General features: G+C 42.4%; 1 long non-coding RNA gene across 1 annotated transcript in view; it reads right to left on the bottom strand.

The window, feature by feature from the left end:
• Positions 1 to 11,996: 11,996 nt before the first annotated feature.
• The window catches only part of LOC122451514, a 98,825-nt gene continuing 85,861 nt past the window's right edge, over positions 11,997 to 24,960 (bottom strand). The window contains exons 7-8 of the long non-coding RNA XR_006272425.1: positions 16,985 to 17,026; positions 11,997 to 13,407 (exon numbers count right to left, since the gene is read on the bottom strand). This is a non-coding gene — a long non-coding RNA (uncharacterized LOC122451514). The remainder of the gene's footprint in view (positions 13,408 to 16,984; positions 17,027 to 24,960) is intronic.

Here is a 24,960-nt window from a genome sequence, read left to right as displayed (position 1 = left end):
TAAGAAGACCTCTTTGGAAGGGTATAAATTCAAGCATACTGGGCAGTCTGACCACTTATGGTTGTTTGGTTCTAAAAAAGACCATTCCAGTTTGGACTGAAGAGTAGAAAATGAAGGAATCAGCCAAATAACATCCAAATAATATTACAGAGCATTTTAATATCCATCTCCTCCACATGCCTTTGGAAAAGGTTTGTTTATTATTAGCATTTTACAGATGAAAGAAGCAAGGTTCGGAAAGTTTTACAGCTGTCTCCAAGTCATGGAGTTCTTAAGTCATAGTACTAAGAAAGTTCATTACAAATCCTAGGTTTTATCCCCAAAGCACACTTTTTCTTATTCCACAAGGAGAATAGACATGATAGGAGCATCTATAAGGAACTTTGTGGTACCATAAAGATGAGGACTATATGCAGGGTAGGGAGTTGGGAAAGAATTTATAGCATAGACAGGCCCCGGAGATGGAGTTGAATTGGGCTCAGCCTGGCCTAGTGCTTCCTGTGGATGGATGCAGGAGTCAGGGTGAGTAATCCACCAGAGGCAAAGCCTTCCTTTCATCTAGCTCTGTTTTGATTGCTTGGGAGCTCACTTACTAAGCTGTGTCCCACTCTTTGTGACCCCACGGACTGTAGCCTACCAGGCTCCTTTGTCCATAGGATTTCCCAGGCAGGTATACTGGAGAGGATTGCCATTTCCTTCTCCAGGGGGTCTTCCCAACCCAGGAATCGAACCTGCATCTCCTGCATTGGCAGGTGGGTTCTTTACCAATGAGCCACCTGCGGTACATTCTGTCTTTCTCCCTACAGCAGTCATGCCTTGTTCTATGACTGTTTCATGAGCTATTCCCCAATTTCACAGACCAATTATTACTCTTGGAGCCACGGAGCCATAGTCTGCCCAATTTCACAGACCAACTATTACCCTCAGAGAAACAAAATATACCAGACATGCAGCGGGAATTATACAGGGAGTGGAAAGATCATGAGCTCTCTGAAAGGAAGCTTTTTCAAATCACTCCTTTGGACAGATTTGGATCAGAAAAATAAACATTTTGCAAGGTTAAGAAATTCACAATTCAAGGTTAGTGTTTTATTATGTCTTTGTCAACCAAATGTCTCCATGCTTCATTAACCCATGGACTCAAATTTAGACCCATATTTTGCTAGCTTAGTTACTTCCCCTTTTCTAAGTTCATGACCTTATTTTACTCTTGGAGGTCTCTCTCCTTGGTCTTTTGGCTCCCTCTGAGTCCCTGAGGTTGACTTCCATGCTGCCATGGGCCTCATACTTCAGGGGAGGCTGTATCTGGTATTCCTCTTGGACCATACATCCCCTGCTCCAGAGTCACTTTTCTTCTCTCGATGAGAAAATGCTTCTCACTCATTCACTCCTCTTCTCAAAGCGGATTCCACAGCAGCAGTGCTCAGTGAGTGGCAATCACTTTATTTTCTCTCCAGATGCAAGTGTCTTGCCCCGCAGTTGCTTAGACATTACAGCCATGGCACTGAAGCCAGCACCGAGATCTAGTCCCTCCAAACCTTGGGCTGAGTTACTGAATCCATCTTACTAGACCTTGATTCTGAGAAATGGAATATTTCCTGCCAAACGGGTAAGCACAGTACGTCGCAGTCACTGCAGCCACTCACTGACGGTGAGTTGGAGGGCCCTGAGGACACTCAGGGAAGAAAGAACACCTACCACACAGCAGTCCGGGACTGCAGCCACGCCCCACCGTGAGCCCGAAGGAGACTCAGGATGTGAAAACACAGGGTACTGGCCCCACACAGTTGAAGTGCATATCAAAGGAATGATTTCAGTGAGCCCAGACTCTTGCATCTTCCCATACATAAAAAACACTAAATTCCTCCACTTGTCATATCTGGTTTCTTTAATTAGCAGTAATCTTTTGATGTTCCCACCTACCTGTTCTTTGTTGCAAGACTCCTATATATCCTAACTCCTCCTCTCGCCTACTAGGAGCAGTTTCTCAGAGCTATCAAAAACATTTTCTCCTGGGCTGCAGTCCTCATTTTACCCCAAATAAAGCTTAACATGCAACTTTCAAGTTGTGTAAGTTGTTTTTTGATAATACACATAAGAGACTTTCCTCAGGAGACCCACAGTTTATCTTTGAAATTTAGTTTCTATTGTCTCTCCTAACTACTCCTTCTTCATTCTTCTCTGTGAGTAAAGTCCAACATGTATATTAAAGGAGTTCTTTCTCAGAAGGCTTCTAGCCCAACTCAAATGGGCTTTTAGAATAATCACCTGAGCTCTCTCCCCAGAAAACTATTTCCATTCCCACCCTAAACCAATGGAAAATCCAAATGTTGCCTATTATACTTCAGGAAGAACTTCAGAATTATAACAATTTATGACTTTCTTCAAGATTTATGACTCTCAGGAATTAGCCTCTATAACACAAGCTTTTACTAATCTTTTTTTCTCCTAACCACTAAAAGTACTAAAATTCAACAAATATTAACAAAGGCTTGTTTTGTGCCAATGACTGTATTAGGTATTTTCATGTATTTTTTCTTATTAAATATTCAGAATAACTCCATGTGGTAGGTATTATTATTATTGACATATACAGTTAAAAACCTTTATGCCCTAAGAGCTTAAGAAACTGGCCCCAAATCACTCAGGTTGTAAGACTTTTGATCTTTGTTATTTAAATGCAGTAATCTTCAAGGCCACTGCAGTGGCTTCCTCTAATGATCATACTTACAAATATTTTGTCTTGCATTTTTCTCTTTTCTGTTAATGGGGTCTTTTCTTATCAAGATATTATCAACTGAGGAGATCTAATCCTTCTTTCTCCTTGGAAGAAAAGTTATGACCAACCTAGACAGCGTGTTAAAAAGCAGAGACATTACTTTGCCAACAAAGGTCCATCTGGTCAAGGCTATGGTTTTTCCAGTAGTCATGTACGGATGTGAGAGTTGGACTATAAGGAAAGCTGAGCAGTGAAGAATTGATGCTTTTGAACTGTGGTGTTAGAGAAGACTGTTGAGAGTCTCTTGGACTGCAAGGAGATCCAACCAGTCCATCCTAAAGGAGATCAGTCCTGGGTGTTCATTGAAAGGACTGATGCTAAAGCTGAAACTCCAATACTTCAGCCACCTGATGCAAAGAGTTGACTCACTGGAAAAGACCCTGATGCTGGGAAAGATTGAGGGCAGGAGGAAAAGGGGATGATGGAGGATGAGATGGTTGGATGGCGTCACTGACTCAATGGACATGAGTTTGAGTAAAGTCCGGGAGTTGGTGATGGACAGGGGGGGGCGTGCTGCAGTCCATGGGGTCACAAAGAGTCAGACACGACTGAGTGACTGAAATGAACTGAACTGAACTGAATCCTTCTTTGTGATCATGTATCAGTGCAAAACAAATTACCCCAGGACATAGCTAAAGACAGTAAATTTTATTATATCACACAGTTTTGTGAACAGAAATCCAGGCAGGACTCAACTGGGTAATTCTCAGTGTGATGACTATGTCACTTTGTCAGTGATATTTCCCTAGTGGATGGGCTGCTCTGGACTGTTCAAGAGCATTTGCTCACATGGCTATTCCTTGGCAGGAGTGGCTGGAAGGCTGGACTTCACTGGGACTGTCCACCAGGTCTCTTGCCTTGGGTGTTCCAGCATGATATTCTCAAGAAGCCAGTCTTCCCACATGGTATTTCAGGATTCTCAAAGAGGATGTTCTAAGAGGCAGGAAGCAGAAGCTACTAGTTTCATAAACTGGCAGATGTTCATTTATACCATATTTTGTTGTTCAAAACAATTGAAGAGTCTTCTTAGGTTCAAAGTGATGTGACAGAGACCCCACTTCTTAAAGGAAGAAGCACCAAAGAAATTATAGCCGTTTTTAATTTGCTATAGCTTCTTACAGATTTTCTAAATATATATTCAGTAAATATAAGTGGAAAGAGATAATGATTATATTTTAATAGTTAGCATTTTTACTGCCTCCAGATGGCCAAGCTTACTCTAAGGCAGATTTTCTCTACCTCAGCACTATTCGCATTTTGGACTGGACGATTCTTTGTTTTCGGTGGGGGAGGGAGGTGCTGTCTCATGAATTACAGAATGTTTAGCAGCATCCTTAGTCTCTTCCGAGTAGATGGCAATAGCACACTACCCAGTTGTAACTATCGAAAATGTCTCAACACATTGCCATATGTCCCCACGAGGACAAAATTGCCCCTAGTTAAGAAACACTTAAACACTAAGCACTGGGATACCGTATAGTGTATGTGCTAAATCATTTTAGTCATGTCTGACTCTTTGCCACCCCTATGGACTGTAGCCCACCAGGCTCCTCTGTCCATGGAATTCTCCAGGCAAGAATACTGGAGTGGGTTGCCGTGTCCACCTCCAGGAGATCTTTCCAGACCCCGGGATCAAACCTGCATCTTTCACGTTTCCCGCATTGACAGGTGAGTTCTTTACCATCAGCACCTCCTGGGAAGTCCCCGAGGGATACAGTATAGTATCACATCTAATCTCCAGCAGGGCATAAGGCAGATACTAGAACTATTTCCATTCTATTGAAGGATAAACGGAGGCCCAGAGAGTTAAATGATTATCTATAGTCACTTGGGAGGATTATCTAGATCTGTCTGACTGTAAGGCCTAAGTCCTTTCTACCATTACGTTAATTTCCACTTTCTATTTCAAAATGCCTCAAACCAGCTCAATATCATGGGCCAATTAACCAGTTCTCCAAAGTCAGGGGCAAAACCCCAATCGCCTGCCTCCACTGAGGACCAGCTGAGGCAGTCCGGGATCCTGGCGTGATCCTTGACCTGTTTTAGGACATCTCCAGCAGAGAAGGCATTGACTCACTCAAAATTAGCTGGCACCTCTGTTCCCTGCCCCGCTGTTTGCTGATGGGGGAATTCAAGCCTGATCTGGATTGGCGCCTGCCTCTGGGCTGCGTCCCAGGCCTTGCACTGGAGCACGGGCACACACACGCTCACCTGGTGTGCAGTCTATTTCAGAACACTCCTCAGCTGCAGCTGCTGCAGATGCCTGACAGATCCAGCGCACCCTGCATCCACCCTGGGCTAGAGATGCACCGTTTCTGGTGCAGGCTTGTCCTTGCAGCCCTCTTCTTTTCAGTCCTCTCACTCATTATGCCTTCTGCCTCCCCTCCCCTCCCACTGTCTCATTCTCACCCACCCCGCCACCCCTTCCCCCAAACTTATTACTTTTAGGAGAAGATGATTATGCAACCGGAAATTAACAAATGAAGGTAGAACAGAGCTGGGGACACAAAGAGGGGAGCCACGATCCTACTTGGAGGCTTGAGTGACTGCTCAGGGATGGCTTCAAGTGGAGGCAAACAGGCAGAAGTTTTCCAAGAAGCACGTGTGGGATTTTCCTGGTGGTCCAGTGGTTAAGGCTCCGTGCTTCCAATGCAGCAGCCATGGGTTTGATCCCTGGTCAGGGAACTAAGATTACACCTGCTGCATGGCCAAAAGAAAAGAATAAGCATGAAGACTTCCAAATAAGAGAGGACATTTTAGGCAGAAGGAATCTTTTTTTAAAATATTTATTTATTTATGTGGCTGCACTGGTTCTTCATTGCAGCACATGGGACCTTTAGTTGAGGTATGCAAACTCTTATTTGCAGCATGTGTGATCTGGGCCCCTGACCAAGGATCAAACCCAGGCCCCCTGCATTGGTAGTCTTAGCCACTGGACCACCAGGGAAGTCCCAAGCAGAAGGAATCTCATGTGAAAAGATGGAGATGCTCTAAATAATGCCATGTCTTAGAGCCACCCCAAAACTCTGGGATGATGAGAGCTTGAATTACGAAGAGGAAAGACCAGGGGTTGAAAATGGGGAGCTGGAATATTCTTTGTCTGTAAAGGAGCAGGACTTTAAGGAAAGGCATGAAAAGTAGGATTTGTACTTTACAAAGATTACCCCATCACCTCTGAGCTGCATGGTTTGGGGAGGGGATATAACCAAATACAAGGGACTGATGGAAACCCATTAGGAATGTGTTCAAACAATTTTCAGTGTAATCATTCAACAACCATTAATTTAGTACCTACCCTTGCTGCCAGACACTTGGCTAGACAGCCAACATGGAGTGGTGAACAAGGCTGATGTTATCCACACACCTACTTGTGTCCTGTTCTGGTAAGGGTGACAAATGTTAAACAATAGGCACAATTAATCACATTATTAGAATGAAACGTTCTAGGAAGTTTACTGGCCTATGAAAGTGGGCCACACTGGGTCCTGACACAGTCTGAGGGTGGCAGTCAGAGACGGGGGCAGTGGCTCTTTCATATTAGGTAGGTTAGTCCCCGGACAACCTTGCGAGTTATTAGTCATGATGCTACAGAAAGAAAGGCTTAGGGCAGGGAGTCAAAACTCTTCCTTGAGGCATGATTCCCAGATTCTGAGTAGCGACAGCAAGGGTGGAGAGCAGGGGGCAGGGGTGATTCCAAACGAGATGTCTTCATTCTGCCTGCTCATGCCAGGTATGTGAACTGGAGAACTCAGGTTTCATCCTAGAGTCTAAGGAATGTCTTCCTCCCTCTCTCCCTCCCTCTCTCCCTCCCTCTCTCTCTCTCATGCTCACTCCCTCTATCCAGGCTAAATTATTTTATTGAACTGTGTGGACAGAGCCAGCCAGCAGGGTGACATTGACTCAGAGATGGAAGCTTGCTGTCCCTTGCATCAGAAAAGCAGAGAGTGCCCATCTGGCAATTGGCAGCAGACGCGAAAGTAACTTATGCCGAAGATGACTCAGCTCTGGCCCTCTCAGCAAGGCTCAAACATCAGCTATTTTAAAAGAGACAAGAAGACCTCAAACGGATTCGATAGCAAGCTACTACTCACTAGGAAGCTGGTGGGCAGACAGTGCTGGCTCTTTTATGAGGACGATGGCAGGGTGCTTCCAGGGACGTGAGCATAGGGGCTGCCAATCCAGGCAAGTCTTTATGGCCGGGTCGAGTGTGGCATTTGTCTCGGTCACCTGCAAGCTGGTCTTGAGAGCAGGCTTGTGACTGGCTGACTCATTCTGCCTGGCCCTGAAACAGCTAGGTGAAGACAGCTTAGAGAGCGAGGGAGGGGTTCATATAAATGCAGAAACATCTTCCAAGCACTTCTGATGGAAGCTCTAGGGCCCAGTGGGAATGGCACAGGCTAGGAACCCCCTAGATGAACTGGGACGCTCAGTCCCACCCTCTGAAGCTGTGTGGCTGGAATGTCTCTGCACTCAGTGCCCCGTGACATGAACGAAGGGAGAGAAAGGTGGGCTGCAGTGTCATCGGCCTCTTCTGCAAACCAGGCTCTTCACTCATCTCCCCTGGTTTGACCCTCTGTTTCCCCATAGGAGACCACTGAACAGATGATGACAATGCGTCCCTCCCTAGGTGTCTGTGAGAATCAATGACATAATATAGATTAAGGGCTTAGCATCACAAATCTACAAAGTATGTATTGTCATGAGCATTATTACTATAAATACTATTGTTGTTTAGTTGCTAAGTTGTGTCCAGCTCTTTTGCAACACCACGGACTCTAGCCTCACTTTGTAGAGGAAAAGCCTGAGTCCAGGAGGCCACATAGCAGATGGTCTAATCCAGTTCTGCCTGACTTCAAAACCCCTCTTCTAAACCCTGCCAGAATAGTGCTACCCTGCCTCTTGCCTCGTGGAGGTTGGCTAAAACCCATGGGAAAGAGTCCAAGAGGGAAAAAAAGAATTTAGTCAAATGTTTCTTGAACAAATAATTTAATGAGAATTAAAATCATTAAGAAACTATTAGTAAATCAATTTCATATATTAATAATTAAAAACCATTTCATAAATATTTATCAAGGGCTATTTACGTGCTAGTCTTTGTGCTGCTACGGGAGATAAAAAGGAATTAGACATGAATTCTGCCTGCTTACCATGTATAGCCTAGCAAACATGCAGAAATTGCTCTAGTGACAGTAGGAGTAAATAATAATAATAATAATAAGATAATGCACTAGCCTAGGCTGATGTGCAGTACATTCCAGACACAATAATTGGCATCTTGCCAGCATCATCTCTTTAGCATTTTAAGCAATGTTCTGTGATAGGAATTATTATTTCTGTTTTACAGGGGAGAGAACAGAGATCAGAGAGGTTATACAATGTGACCGAGATCATATCATCTGGAAGTGGGACAGAACCGAGAGGCAAACCCAGGTCTGTCTGACCCAAATTCACCCGCCTAACCTTCATGCTGGACTTCCTCATTCTCTCTAACTCACCACTGTGAAAACAAACTGATTTGACTAAATGACTTTAATAAAAAAGCAGAATTATACCAATTAGCACTAATAGAGAACACCACCAAATAAAGATGTGTGAACTCTCTTTTGACCTTCCAGTTTCCCACTTTGGTACACACCAGGACTTTCTACTGCCCCCCTGTCCTCCTGAAGGGAGGAAAGCAAGTGAAGAAAAAGCAAATCCTACAGCATCGAGCCCAGTCACACTGCTCTTTACAGAAGCCTTTATATTTGCAATGCATTCAAGACTGTTTAGGGACAGCAGGTGAGCGCCTTCCTAAAGGCACAGGCCTCCATCCTGTCACTTTAAACAGCCCTTCTTTATACAGTAACGATAGCTTGATCCTTCTCCAAAAGCTATATTTGAATGACATTAATGAAAAAGAAAATAATCCTGTCATATCTGTCTCATTCTCTTCTTCTAAGTGGCTCCAAGATTTCCAAACCAGACACAGATAGGCTTGAAGTCGTGTGAAGCATATAATTGGGGGCCATAATAAGGGCAAGAAATTAAGTGTAGTTAATGGATTCTTCCCCTTCAAAAGCACACCAAGGAGACAGTTCTCAACAGAAGCATCACTGTCTTGCAAACTGTCGGCAGAGGGAGGAATGTAATTTTTCACTGGATTCAAGGTGTTTGTGGTGACTGACACGCTCTCCACACTCCATCATCACAAAGTCTCCCAGATCTGGCACAGCTGCTTACCAATTTCTCTCTCCCTCCTTCAGCTCATAGGCACTGTGCTTTAACTGCCCAGAGATCCCTGCATCACTCAACACACAAGACTCTGTTCCATAAGCCCTATCCACAAATCACATCAAGGTCAAGTTCAAAGCCCAGCTCAGAATTCACCTTACTGATGAAGCTTCCCCTGACCACCCAGCCTGAGAAGATCAAGGATTAGTCTCCGCGCCCCCTGCCTCCCTCCGATATGGTCATTATCGCTGCATACCTGGGGTATGCCTTGGAACATCGTTCTTCCCCACTTAATTGACAGTCCTAGAGACTGGGCTTTAGTGAGATCATTTTTATGGCTCTGTTTTCTGGTGAAAAAGAAAAACAGCTCTCATTTAAGTAGGGGAGACAGTCAATGAATGAGAAAGCAAACACATAAGCAAGCAAAATATTATAGATTGTGATAACTTCTTGGCAGGAAGATAAATGGGTGATACAGAAGAGAATAGAGGGAAAAGGCAGCCTCTAAGCTTGGGCGATCAGAAAAGAGCTGTTAGAGGAAGTCAAATTTACGCTGTGATCTAAAGGAAAAGAAAGATTCAGGTCCACTATGAGCCAGGTCAAGGACAAGCCCATAGGAGCCCTAACGAATGCTGTGGCAAGAGCTCAGTACGTGTAGGGAGCTAGGGGGCCAGTGTGACGATGGGAAGTGGTAAGAAACAGGCAGACAGAAGCAAGACTAAATACAGAGTAGACACAAGGCCAGGCCAGACCAGGCTCTGCCTTGCAGGCCACAGAAAAGAGTTCCGGGTATTCTAAATGCAGTGGGAAGGTATTAAAATGTATTTAATGAAGGAGTGGGGCTTCTCTGGTGGCTCAGCAGCAAAGAATCTACCTGCCAATGCAGGAGATGCAGGTTTGATCCCTGGGTTGGGAAGATCCCCTGGAGAAGGGAATGGCAGCCCATTCCAATATTCTTGCCTGGGAAATCCAGTGGACAGTGGAGCCAGGCAGGCTATAGTCCATGGGGTTGCAAAAGAGTTGGACATGACTTAGCAACTAAACAATAACAACGAGAGAGTGACATTATTTGACTTGTGTTCTTTATTATTTATCTACTTATCTTTTTATTTTATTATTGGAGTATAATTTCTTTACAGCGCTGTGTTATTTTCTGCTGTACTACGCTGTGAATCAGCCCTATGGACATATCTACCCCTCCCTCTTGAGCCCCCCTGCCACCATTCCCCTCCCCTCAACCCCTCAGGTCATCACAGATCACCAAGCTGAGCCCCTGTGCTACTCAGCAGCTCCCACTGGCTATTTCACACCATTCTGTGTCTATGTCAACCCTGCTCTCCCAGTTCATCCCACCCTCCCACCCCCCATCCAGGTCCACATGTCCTGTGTCTACTTGACTTATGCTTTTTAAAAGCCCATTCCGACTTCTATACAGGAAGTAAATAGATTGAAGACCTAGGGGAACAAGAGTAGCAGTAGATAGTCCAGTTATAGGGGTTATTGCTCCATGACCAAACTCAGGGTCTCCTATGGGTGTGTATGTGCATAGTCACTCAGTTGTGACCGACTCGTTGCAACCCCATGGACTATAGCCCGCCAGGCTCCTCTGTCCATAGAATTTTCCAGACAAGAATACTAGACTGGGTTGCCATTTCCTACTTCAGGGGAATCTTCCTGACCCAAGGATCGAACCCAGATCTCTCATGTCTCCTGCATTGGCAGGTGGCTGCTTTACTGCTGCAACACCTGGGACACCCCCTGTTCTGGGCAGAGGCGCTCAATATAAAAGAGTGAATGAACGAATGGGTTAGATTACCCTGGGGCTTCCAGAAAACTTGTGGCCAGCCAGTGCTTTACCAGCCGGTTGTGATTAACATCTCTTCCTCCCCTCTAACACCTACAGCACCCGACTTATTCTGAAAAACGTTCATCAACCACATTCTAGAAATTCCTCACTCATCTCAGGCCAAGCTTTCCCATGTCAGAGGCTTGCAAGATCACCATCTTGTCTTAGTAACATGGTATCAAGTTTGACATCATTTACTTGCCACTGTTCATTCCTGTGAATAAGAAACAGCCTCCTGTTTCTGGCAAAGAAAAAGAAAGGGAAAGCAGGTTCTGCTCCAACCAGACAGAGAAGAAAAGGTGAAGAGAAGGGCGGAGGGAATTCTGATGGGGACTTTCACCCCCCGCCCCCTAGGAAGCTGGCTGAGGGCCAGAGTTGGAGTCTTGACTTTAAACCCATAAAACCTCAGCATCCCCGGAGCAACCAGGAGGGCGGAGTCCAGACACGCGGCGGCGGAGGAGTTCCGGAGCAGCGCAAGAAGCTGCTTTTCCTCCGCAGTCTGCTGGTTTATGAGCTGGCCGGCTCTGAAGCCCGGACGGGTGGTTGCATTTCATGCCGAGTTTAGGGTGAAAGCGATCTGGCAGTTTCCATTCTCAGGGTGCTTCGGGAAAGAGAGCAGGGTGGTTGAACACAAGCCACGCTGGACTCGTTCCTAAACCAACAGGAATCAGCTGCTCTCTGACAGAGGGGTCTGCTAACAGATGTTAGCAGTTCTTTAAGAGGAACAGAAATAAAGGGAATGGGAAGGAGCTGAGTATTCCATATGGATATGACTCTAGTAGAACTGTTCCCCAGTAGCCTCTAGTCCTGGTAAGGACCATTACAAGGGATGTAGAAGTAGTTCTCCAACTGACATACTTAGAGAAAATGTAAAAGCCAGAAAGCGAAATGAATTTTTGAGCTAGAGGATTTTTTCTGCTGTGTAACAACGTGAATCAGCTCTATGTATCCGTACATCCCCTACGTATATCCGTATATCCTGCCACCTCTTTCCCCTCTAGGTGACCTCAGACCACCAAGCCGAGCTCCCGGTGCCAGGCAGCAGCTTCCCACTGGCTCTCCGTTTGACACATGGACACACGTTTATGTGTCAATGCTGCTCTCCCCGTTCATCCCACCCTCCCCTCCCCAGCCCGTGTCCACGCCGGTGTCTCTACTTGACATGTTTTTTAAAAGACCATTCTGACTTCTATATGGGAAGCAAATAGATTGAAGACTTAGGGGAACAAGAGTAGAAGGAGAGAGTCCAGTTGCCGGGCAGTTATGATCAAATAGCACCGCTTCTTATGGGGAAGTTGGCATGCCAAGGCAGGGAGTGTCTTCCTAAAGCTGCTGAGCTATTAAGGGCCCAGCAAAAAGGTGCCCCAGGAAACCAAGCTCCACTCAGTCCGGCCTCTTTCCGACACCATCTCCTGTTTGTTGTTCAGGAGACACTGTAAAGTGGTCATGAAGACATCGGCTCTTCATGCAGACCTAAGGTGAAATCTCTCTGTGACACCCCCCAGATCTGTGACCTTTTACAGGTTTCTTCCCAGGAAACCAATGGGAACAATATCGCCTGCATCCTCAGTATTAGAAATGAGACAATGGCTATACCGTCTGTGCCTTGTGCTCACAGATTATTTTTTTTCTGTTTGGATATTGAGGTAAATGGTTTTTCCAGACTTTGGCAGCTGGGTGGGGCCTTGTGATGGGTTCTGGCCATGATGAAAGTATACAGAAGTGATATGTCTGTTCCTAGACGTCCACAGGCACGACTTTGCTCCTGCCATCTTTCCACACTGACTGTATTGAAGATAGCAGCATCCCCAAATAGCAGAAGCTGGATTCTTGAATCACTGTGTGGAGGAAAGTTACCTGATCAAGAATATCCATGTTGAGTTTTGTGAGTGAGAACAAAACATTTTGGGGTTAAATCATATTTTACAGGATTATTTGTTACAGCAGTTACTGTTATTTACTCTGACCAGTAAAGTCTCATTAAATGATAGCTGTTATATATGGCATAGTTCGCTTTAGAATCTACACAAGCTAATTTCAACAATACTGTGAAGACCAACTCTGCTGAGAGACACCATCAGGTTCTAAAGCCTTTGACTTGTGAATCACTGAGGAATTCAACTGTGCTCCATATAATCCCTCTATAGATAGCGTTTGAATTTGTCAAGTCATCAATTGAGGGGAGTTATCATTCTCTAAAAGCATTCTTTAAATGATTAGTAAGTTCCAGAGAGTGTTCTAGATACTATCGCACATGGTGTCCTATAAGATCATGAATAACTATTATCGCAGCCACATCCACTCCCACCTCCGGTGGCTTACACATTCCATTCTTTCTGCCAAAAATACCCTGGCTCCAGACATCTGCATGGCTCACACCCTAGCTTTGTTCAAGTCTCTGGCTACTTGGTCTGAAACAGTGTCCCTCTGTTACCCACATCAGCAGGCTCCATTCTTCTCTGTCTCAAGTGTGCACGTCTTGCCGTTCATTCTCAGCACCGTTTGCCCCAGTCACTGATGGGAAGGGTGCTTCTTAAGTTAGGTCACTCTGGGTTCTCATGTTCTTATTCTAAGAATAGGAAAGAAAAATGTTGAAGGTTATATAAAAGATATAGTATGTTGAAATTTACATAAGCAATTGTGTGAATCACTATTTTATAACAAAGTAGAAAAAAACATATGCCTTTAGGAAAGCATGAATGGTCTCAGATTTTGTTATGTATATTTTTTTAGACCAGTCTTTAAATATCTGGCCCTTTCTTTCAGTATCTACCTGTTAAAAGGTTATGATGACCCTTGCTAACATTAGGAACTATTGCCAGTTGTGTTATTGATGGGTCTTACCATTGATATTGAAAACCAATGTCCCTACTAAATAAAGGACACAAAGGCCTGGTGATAATTCTTCTGGAGAAGTGACTAGCGTTTGCAGCGTATTAGAAACAGTGAATAAGGATTTTTTGGATGTGCCTATAAAGAAAAGTGGGCACTTGGCCCCCATGGAAGTCTTCCTTTTGCAGTAGGCCTGGTGACTGATGAAGTGGGTTTTGTGTAAAATGTAAATTCACATTTTGTGGAAACTGGAAGTTCATCCATCTAAATCATTTCTGTTATAGTCTATGACGGCTTCTGAAAATTGCCAGGGTAGGTCTTTTATTTGATCTTTCAACATTATTGGAGGTCATATAAACAGGATTATATGAAGTCTTTCACTGTCAATTAGTGTAATTCTAAATCAACATTCTGTCAACGATGTGCAGGTTTTACAGCATAAGGAGGAAGAGAGAAGAGCTCACATTTTTTCTTCAAATGGATTTCCCTGCTTTTGGTTAATGCTTAATTAAAATGAGAAAAAGGTGGGAGTCCCCTGGTGGTCCAGTGGTTCGGGCTCAGTGCCTTCACTGCTTTCACTGGGGTTCAATCCCTGGTTGGGGAACTGAGATCCCACAGGTTGTGTGGTGCAGCCAAAAATAGAATAAAAAAGAGGGCAGAAGGAAGGAAGGTGAGACAGGAGAAGGGAGGGAAGGAGAGAAGGTGGGGGAAAAAATCTACTAAATTTATTTTAAGATGTTTGCGGAAATTAATCCATTCCTTATTTTCATCATAAGAAAAAACTTAGAGTTACTGAAAGGTTAAAAATAATCCATTTTCTGAAAACGGGATATATAAGTGGTATTCCAATTTTAGAATCTAAAATATGACTCTTTCTGAACCTAACATGTAGGAGACTTATTTTTAGCTAATAGATCTAACACAGGGCACTAATTTTTTTTCATGGAAATGAAAAACAGATCAAATTACATTTATTCATGGAATATCTGCCCTACCATTAAGTGTAATTTACTTGACTTACATTTGCCTTCAAGGATTTCTGAGTGTTTCTGGGACAATACTTTCCATTAGTCTAACCACTTTCATTTGAAAATCTTTATAAATTCTGGATTAAATGTTCTCCTTCTCCTTTATAACTGCATAAGAAATTTCCTCAGGATGGATGAGAAAAAATTTAGCATCAGGTAAATTATCTCACTTACCTCTACAATATCTGTGTTAAAAATAAATGAAATGCTCAAGCTAATAAAGCTGGGAAGAGTCAATAGATGAAATAGAACCATCCAGTGAATAGGTGCTTTCCTGACCTAGTGATCTGTGATCTACAAGGTCTGGCTTATTTCAGGCGCTCCACGTTTTGTGCTCCAGAATACATTCCACCTCCAGAGTTAGACCCCCATGTTGGAATCCTCTTACTCCAGTAAGTCTGCCTCTTACTCTCTGTGTTACCGCCAAGTCCTCATCCATAAAACAGGGGACATGATATTCTCTACCTCTGGGTTGCAATGAGAACTGAGTCACCTAATATATGACAATGACCAACTCCATGTCTGCCATGCTACCCTCATTACACAGTCATCCCCATCCACCTCCATAGCTTCAAAGTTAGCCCTGCGTCCATTCTTGCCTCCTTTAAATCCACTCTCAAAATTGCAGCCAGAGTAAGTTTTCTAAAATATAAACTTGGCCATATTTTTCTATGCATTAAATAATGTAATATGCCTCCATTGTTCATAGAATAGAATAGTGTCCAGGTCCCCTAACGGGGCAGATTACACCTTTCCAAATCCAACCCTGACTTCCTCTTCTGCTCTTCCCCTGCCTTTCTTTTCTTCACCTATTTCCTGTCCTTGCTCTGAATCTCCAGCCACACAGAGCCATTTGATAATCATGAAGACTTCCTTCCACTTACTTGTACTCCTCTGTCTGTACTTCCCCTTGCCTAGATCTTTCTTTCCAATCTTATCTTGAAAAGATTGGACCCAAAAATAATTTTTTTCTTTCTTAAAGCAGAAAACCTCAGGGACTTCCCTGGTGGTCCAGGGGTTAAGAATCTGCCTGCCAGTTCAGGGGACACGAGTTTGATCCCTGGTCCAGGAAGATCTCACCTGCTGCAGTGGCGGCTAAGCCCATAGTTACTGAGCCTGTGCCCTAGAGCCTGTGCTATGCAACAAGAGAAGCCACCGCGATGAGAAGCCTGTGCATTCCGACTGGAGAGCAGCCCCCGCTTGCTTGCTGTAACTAAAGAAAGCCTGTACAGCAACGAAGACCTAGTGCAGCCATGAATTAATTAATTTAATTTTAAAAAGAACGGAAGAAAACCCCAGTCTCTCCGATGCACAGAGAAGGGAAAGGTAATCTGCTCTAACGATGTTCAGAGAGGAGCAGGTGCCAGTTTGCTTACCAAAGAGAGGATCCATTATGGACTCAGCAGGCCTGCAACTTTGCTGGTTCCCACTGTGGCCTATTTGCTTGCGCTGCTAATGTAGTCATAATCTAAGCATTCCCAAAGTCACCCTGGCCAGCTTACAATACATCTTAAAAAGCATCTGCAGCAAAGATTGAACCAATACTTTAGAAATATTGGGAAATGATAAACATATGATTTTGCTTAATTAAATACGTGGCTGCCTTTAAACTTGGAGAGAATTTCTTCTCATACCCTGCTAAGCTGTACTTGTACACACAGGCAGTAAGATAGCCACTACTCAATTGGACAGATAGCTGAAGTGTACTGACAGTTTCTGTTTGGGATTATGGTGAGTCTGGGGACACATATAGAGGGTATTTATAGGCCCCGTGAAAACCCACACCCTGGCAAGGCTTTATCACCCCTTCTTATGAGGTCTTTTTTAAAAAAATTTATTTATTTTTAATTGAAGGATAAATGCTTTACAGTATTGCATTGGTTTCTACCAAACATCAACATGAATCATCCATAGGTTTACATATGTCCCCTCCCACTTGAACATCCCTCCCACCTCCCTCCCCATCCCACCCCTCTGGGCTGTTACCAAGCTCACATTTGAGTTCCCTGAGTCATATGGCAAATTCCTATTGGCTATCTGTTTTACATATGGTAATGTATGTTTCCATGTTACCTTCTTATGAAGTCTTGAGAGAGACAGATGCACAAGAGAAAATAGAAAATAAAAAATCAAGGGCCACTTTATTTATTTATATATTATATAATTATATATTTATTATAATCACATGAGCTTTCAGCTGACTCCAATTATATGTTCTTCAGTTAATTGGGCTGGAGACATGGCTTGGATCACACAGTGCACAAAAGCTTAAGGAGTTTCACCTACCCTCCAAGTCCAGACACAAATCCATGGTCCTCTGGGAGGCCCCTTGGGAAGAAAGATTTGAGAGATTAACAACTACAGCATATGTTTAAGAATAGTAGAGCAAGAGTAACATGTGGGGCTTCTCCTGTATAGAACTGTTAGATTACTATTTTAGTCTTTAATGAGAATAAGACAAAGAAAGTGTATCATGGCTATGACCACAATCTTATAACAATCATATGTATATACAACAGTTATCCTGCCCACTGGTCTGCATAGTCTGAATAGTGTTCCAGAATGTTACTTTTCCAGTACCCTCCAACTTACTTTTACATTAAACTTTTTGGGTCAACACTCTTGGCCTTGAAGTCCTGGAGGAAGTCAGTTCCAGATTCTAAACTTAACCTTATACATCTTTCAAGTGATGTATGAGGCAAGATGCATCTGTGGTTCTTTCTGGCTTGGATGTTATATTATGTGACTGAAAATAAACTTGACCCTCTCTAAAGCAAGAGTATTAGTGAACTCCAGTATTTCTCCCAATAGCAGAATGCATTCCTTTCAGATGTAAATTTTCTTTTCATAGCCCACACACTTCTGTCCCTAGGCAACTCTTTTATAGGAGTCTGAATGAGAGGTGATTGACTCAGCAAACATGTATCTTCACTGCTAGAACGGAAGTCCCAAACACTTCAATTCAGAAAGCTTAGAGCATTAAAAAACTAGGAAATCTACTTAATCTGCTTTCTAGAGAATTCTAATGAGAATCAACATAGTCAAAAACAAGGATAAGAATTTCCCACATGAACATGATGGAATAGTCAGCAGTTTTTCACTTCTCTTTCAAGAAACCATGTTTTTAAAAATACAAGTAAAAAAAAAAATACAAGTAATATTTTTAATGCTACACACTATATAGCATTTTATTTATTATAATTTCTGGATGACATGAATTATTACATGTGAATTTTTTAAGCAGAAAAAAAAAGAACAAGATAGAAACATAATAGGAAGGAAAAGTAATAGGCTTGCTTCAACAATTTATGGATTCAGATGTGTTCAGCAAACTTGTACTGAATGCCATTCTGTGTCAGTCACCAGTCTAGTACTGAGTATGCAATAATAAGGAAAGCAGATAGAAATCTCTGTCTTTGTGAACTTTCATTCTAAAGAGGAGAGATGGACAACAGGCCAAAAAAACATATTATATGTCAAAAGATAAAAGATGGAGAAAAATAAAACAGAGTAAGGGAGACAGAGCAGGCCAAGGGAAAGAGAAGTTGCTGCCTTGGATAGGGTAGTCAGGGAAGGCTTCATAGCTAAGGGGACACTCGGACAGACACCTATAGGTGAGGGAGTATGTGCATGTGTGCATACGTGCATGTGTGCTAATTTGCTTCAGTCATGTCTGACTCTAGAGGGAGGATGACAGACAAATATCCCAGAGAGAAGCAAGGGGAAGCATTAAACACCCCAAGGCAGAAATGTCTTAGCTTTTTAAAAACTGTGTGGCGCCCAGCATGGCCAGATTGCCTGAGGACAGAGGTGAACAGGAGGAAGTACAAATGGAGATTTTAGCTGGGGCCAACCTGTACATGGATTTGAGTATCATTTTAAGGATTATATCTTTTTCTCTGAGTGACAGGAAAAAATGTTGAAGAGTTTTAAGCACAGACATGAAAAGATCTGATTTCTATTTACTTTAATTAATTTATTTTTTAAAGATTTTTTTTTTAACATGGACCATTTTACAAATCTTCACTGAATTTGTTAGAATACTGCTTCTGTTTTAGTGTTTTGGATTTTTGGCTACAAGACATGTGGGATCTTGGCTTCCCGACCAAGGATTGAACCAAACGTGCACCCTCTGCATTGGAAGGCAAAGTTTTAATCACTGGACTGCCAGGAGATTCCCTCTATTTAATTTCAAATGATCACTCTGGGTGCTAAGTTAGCTACTTGTGTGCTCAGTTGCTCAGTCATGTCTGACTCTTTGTGATCCAATGGACTGTAGCCCACCAAGCTCCTCTAGCCATGGGATTTTTCCAGGCAGGAATGCTGGAGTGGGTTGCCATTTCCTCCTCCAGGAGATCTTCCCAACCCAGAAATTGAAATAGCACCTCCTTTGTCTCCTGCATTGCAGGTAGATTCTTTACTGCTCTGCTATCAGAGAAGCCTGATTTGTTGCCAGCATAATTATAAATCTCTAGAATTGCCTCTGTAGTACCAGAAAAGAAGAGTAGAGAATTGGGAAGAGATTGTACAATGGGGATCTGCCTGAAGGACAGATGGACAAGACCAGTTCAGTTCAGTTCAGTCACTCAGTCATGTCCAACTCTTCATGATCCCATGGACCACAGCATTCCAGGCCTCCCTGTCCATCACCATCTCCCAGAGTCTACTCAAACTCATCTGCATTGAGTTGGTGATACCATCCAGCCATCTCATCCCCTGTCATCCCCTTCTCCTCCTACCTTCAATCTTTCCCAGCATCAGGGTCTTTTCTAATGAGTCAGTTCTTTGCATCAGGTGGCCAAAGTATTGAAGATTCAGCTTCAACATCAGTCCTTCCAATGAACACTCAGGACTGATCTCCTTTAGGATGGACTGGTTGGATCTCCTTGCAGTCCAAGGGACTCTCAACAGTCTTCTCCAACACCACAGTTCAAAAGCATCAATTCTTTGGCACTCAGCTTTCTTTATAGTCCAACTTTCACATCCATACATGACTACTGGGAAAACCATACCCTTGATTAGGTGGACCTTTGTTGACAAAGTAATGTCTCTGATTTTTAATATGCTATCTAGGTTGGTCATAACTTTCCTTCCAAGGAGTAAGCATCTTTTAATTTCATGGCTGCAGTTACCATCTGCTGTGATTTTGGAGCCCCAAAAAATAAAGTCAGCCACAGTTTCCCCATCTATTTGCCATGAAGTGATGGGACCAGATGCCATGATCTTAGTTTTCTGAATGTTGAGTTTTAAGCCAACTTTTTCACTCTCCTCTTGCACTTTCATCAAGAGGCTCTTTAGTTCTTCTTCACTTTCTGCCATAAGGGTGATGTCATCTGCGTATCTGAGGTTATTGATGTTTCTTCTGGCAATCTTGATTCCAGCTTGTGCTTCATCCAGCCCAGCGTTTCTCATGATGTACTCTGCATATAAGTTAAATAAGTAGGGTGACAATATACAGCTTTGACGTACTCCTTTTCCTATTTGGAACCAGTCTGTTGTTCCATGTCCAGTTCTAACTGCTGCTTCCTGACCTGCATACAGATTTCTCAAGAGGCAGGTCAGACCATTTTGCCTCCAAATTCAATTTCAAAAGGTATGGAAGTTGAGTCCCAAGAATGCCTTTAATCTCAAGACTTAGCAATAGACTAAGAGACTGGGGATGTGTGGTGATGTTGGGCTCACCCCAGGGGCTTCTAAAGCAGGAACATATCAGTGTGGGTAGTAGACATAAGGAGAAGGTTATCAGACACACTTTCTTGGCACCAGCTATGTCTGCTGAGGCAGGCACCACATTTTATAGGAATGACAATGAGCTAGGATGCAAGTTTTGGAAGCCCAAAGGACAGACTTCAAGTGCATCTAATGATACAGAGGGCATTTGTGTTTTCTGACTCCATCTATGACACAAACTCTCAAACTTGGAGAAAACCACTTTCTCTCTCTCTCTCTCTATATATATATGTATATTTCCTTGTGCATGCTATTTGCATAACTCTGTGATCACAATGATTTTGCATGGAACATAGGCAATTAAAATGAAAAAAGATTAATAGTGCATGTAATTTGCAAAAAGGGTCCCAAAATGAGGAGGTAGCAAAATGACTGAAATTTAGAAATCCATGATCCAATTCAATGCACTTACTGGATATATCATGAAAGTGAGGAAGGGAATATGACCTTTACAAGGTCACATAGGTAGCAGTAATAGTAATGTTAAGTAGAACACACAACTCCATCCTCTCACTTCACTGTAGGATCTCACAAAGCTGATCTCAAAACTGAGAAGCAGACAGCAGGCTAATCATATGACATGAGGGTATGGGCATATTTATGCCCACAGCCATATATACCATCTCCAAAAAATAAATGGCCACACAGAGAGAACATACAGAGCCATGAACCAAAGCTCTGGCACACTTACTCCATGGCGTTATGACAATAATTTATAATGCTATTGCAATTACAGTAGAATTATGGCATGCCCAGCACCTAATAGAGCTGTGTGCATACTCTCGAGAAAGACAAATGGGCTGGCAAGTCTAGCTGCAGAAATTAGATTAAATGGCTCCATCCCCAATCTTGCCATTGATTTTTGCAGCCCTGCCATTAACATGAGACTTCACATACCACCCCTCCATCATTTCTGGGAGGTGAAGACATGGTTTTAGAGTGTAAATAATTAGACCCTCAAAATCCAAGGTGACAAATCTTACACGCTTCCAGTTGCTACGAATCAGGGCCCATAAATCAGAGACTCTTTTGAGGATGCGTGCATGAGCCAAAGACATGTTTACGGAGTGAGAGTGCTTTGTGTTTCTATTTCTTTCTTTCTTCCTCTTTCCTCCTCCTTAGGCACCCTTGCCATTGGATATGAATCAGCTTTATTGGGTCACTGTGCAAACCAGGACATTTTTGTAAAAAGGAGGGTGGGGCACTCTTACCCAATGACAATTAGAGTAACCTGGAACAGTTCCTGGAAAGCAAGGTTGTGTGTTCATCCTAGTTTGAGGTCATCATGCCTTATATCAGTAGTGTAGGTCTGTGCTTTCTCATCTCATAAAATGCTTTTCTGTGGGATGTTAAATATTGCCAAAGAGATAATGCAAAAAGAGGTAATAAACAATACCTACAGTGGCTACCTTTTATTGAGTGCCTACTTTGTGGTCCTGAATGTCTAGAGTTGTGATTAAGAACATCAGGTTGATTCTAACCATCTGGTAGATTGATCAGTCACTTTGTGCCTCTGTCTTTAACAAACATAAAGCACTGGTGCCAAGTAGGACTTGAAGAGGTGAGCTTTCACAATTGCATGCAGAATTCTTTGTACATAATACTCTCTAATCCTTTCAGAAGCCTGATGAAGCGAATATCATTAACCTGATTTTTCAGATGAGAACACTGAGGGTCAGCAAAGGTAAGCTTCTTTCCAAAGGCACAGAACTCTTAGAAGCTGGAAAGTTTGTATTCAAACTCAAGTCTGTCTGATAAGTCTTCACTTCACTATTTTACTGTTTTCCATCAGAAGTCCTAAATTAGTGTTAGCAGCAAGAAAGTTGAAATGCTGTTTAACCTAGGCTTACATACTTCTTAATTTTCTCACTTACCCATTCCACACTCTTCAGGCACTTTATATATCTATTTATCTATTTGCTAGTGACTTATACAAAGTCATGTCATTCTGGAAAGATTTTTGGTAGTTTATAAAAACATGTGCATTTTGTAAAAATATGTTATGAACTCAGGAAGAAAGGAAGTCAGAGTAGAGACAAAATAAGATGAAGGAAAGGATAAAGTTAGTATTGAAAACGTAAACAAACTTTTACTGAGCTGACCCAAGTAGGACTGGTAATTTAGAAGTAAGATGATAAGGTCACATTACTTCATAAACTTGGATTCTAATGGAGGACTTTTAATGTATATTCTAATATGCAAACAATTACAGGGTAGCAGGGAAAATTGGAAAAAAATGTACAAGACCTGATTGGGATTGACATAAAGCACAATACTATATATAAAATAGGTAACTAATAAGGACTTACTGTATAGCACAGGGAACTCTACTTAGTATTCTGTAATGATCTATATGGGAAAGAAATCTTAAAAAACAGTGGATATATGTAAAATTGATTCACTTTGCAGTACACTTGAAATTAACACCACATTGTAAATCAACTATACTCCAATAAAAACAGGTTAAAAAAAAAAAAAAAAGACCTAAAGTATATCCAAGTAAAAGAAGGCAAAGCAAACAAAAAATAAAAACAAAAAGACCCAGTGAGAGCATAACAGGAGGACACACCCCCATCATAACTGCACACCACTCATCACAATCTGAGAGTTTCCTAGTCTGGCTGTTGTCTGTCTTCCTACTATCTTGTTTGTGGGGGTATTTCCTCTACCTGCCACATTACAAGTGCTTAATGAATGAGGGAATGCATGAGGCTCAATTCGAATTTTAAAAAGTGTCCTATTTTGCACAGCTTGTAAATTGCAGAGCCATCTCTGCTCTGGCTGCCTCCCCAAGACCTTGGAGGTGACCTGCTCAGGTAATCACGTCCTGCAAACACTGAAATGAGGCAAAGACTCAAAAATAGTCGATGGAGAGTGGGTCAGTGAGTATATATCAACTCAAGCAAAAAAGGGGATGGTGATTTCTAAGGGAAGAGTGGTACTTCTAGAAAAACCAGCATGTCAAAGATGAGTGATTTGTCATTTGACACACCCGGCAAGAGACCAGTGAGGTGTTTAAACCCAACCCCCTCTGGCTTCAGGTCTGTCTCATTTCCACCAGAACTCCTGGCAGAGATGAAACTGGGCAGGAGATTTGAGAAAATACCTGGATAAAGAGAGTGAGAAGGAAAATAAGAGGTTTAGGGCACAGAGGAAGGACAAAGGAAGGTGGAAGTCAGAATATACAAACACTTATTGATTCACTGTTTTGTGTGTGTTTTTTTTTTAAACAGAGATGGATTTCAGCAACAGAGAAAAATTGCTGTGCATTAATCAATGCATCATTAAAATGCATTGAGACAGAGTGATGGCCTTGGCTTTGTGAAAATTTACTAGTTTAGCTCCCTTTTTAGTTTCTTCACATTTTCTTGTATAGAAATCTCACCGTGTGCTTTGAAAATTGGTTTGTGAATCAGGAAAAACTCTTGGCCAAGTTCTAGAAATTCCATGTTCTAAAATGAGCTTTTTCAGCTGTTACAGAGAATGGAGGCAGTAACTTCCCTGCCTTTGGGCTTCAGTTTCTGCTTGTGACAAGTGAAAAATTTGGATTCAGTTATTCCCAAGGGTCTTTCTAGAGCTGTCCAGACCAGTAATGGGAGATCTGGTTCAGAGCCCAAGCCTGTGTCTTTTGTGTGTGCGTGTCTCAACTCTTTTATCTCTCTTAATTATTCCCTGCTCTTATAAGCTGAGATGAAATAGAAAAAAATTTCCATAAAGCTATAGAGTGTGAGAACCCCTTTGTATTAGCTTGTTTTGAGGCAGGACTATCATTTGCCAGCCCTATCTTACAGGTCTCACGAAACTATGAAAATCAGATAAAGCGATGTAAATATATTCTGGACACTATGCAAGAATATTCTGAGATAGACTGTTATTTCTGCAGGAAACAGTTGGAGGAAATTAAGCAGGAGATGTAAATGCAGCAAGCATCCACAGGAAGTTGATTTCCAAGAGTGTTCATTGTCTCTCAATGGACATAGAGCGTCTCAGTGCCTAGGTCCTTCACCCACCTTTTTTTTGTGTGTGTTCTTTCTCATTCTCCTTTTTAATTGAGAAACTTCCTTTCCTTATTCCCTTTAGCTGTTTCATATGTCACTGTTCTTTAGGGGTGGAAGCTATTTCTGTTATTCTGTTTCCTTTTCATCCAACCATGTAATACTTTTTCCATATCTGGTTGTCTCCCTCTGGAAGGGGAGCAGCAAATTGGATATCTATGGGAGCTTGGTGAAAGTCACTTGCCTAGATTTAAATCTCTAGTAGTGTTTTAAATACTTAGTATTAGCCAGGTCCCTAAATATGTCTGAGATAACGACCATCATTTTTGTATGAGCAATGACATATAGCAAATTATGGAATTTATGGATTCCCTGCAGTACAAAGTATTAAAGGCAGAAACAATTAGTTGTCTGGAAGTTCAGGTCTGAGAGACTGTATCAGATACATTTGTGTGTTTTCGTGGAATCTTCCTGAGAGGAAATATTTCATTGTCTGTCTTCTGAGAAACAGTTACACCAGATGATGCCAAGAACCAC

Source organism: Cervus canadensis, chromosome 12 (genome assembly GCF_019320065.1).
Source record: "Cervus canadensis isolate Bull #8, Minnesota chromosome 12, ASM1932006v1, whole genome shotgun sequence".
Classification (NCBI taxonomy): domain Eukaryota; kingdom Metazoa; phylum Chordata; class Mammalia; order Artiodactyla; family Cervidae; genus Cervus; species Cervus canadensis.
This window is presented reverse-complemented; position numbering and strand designations above follow the sequence as displayed.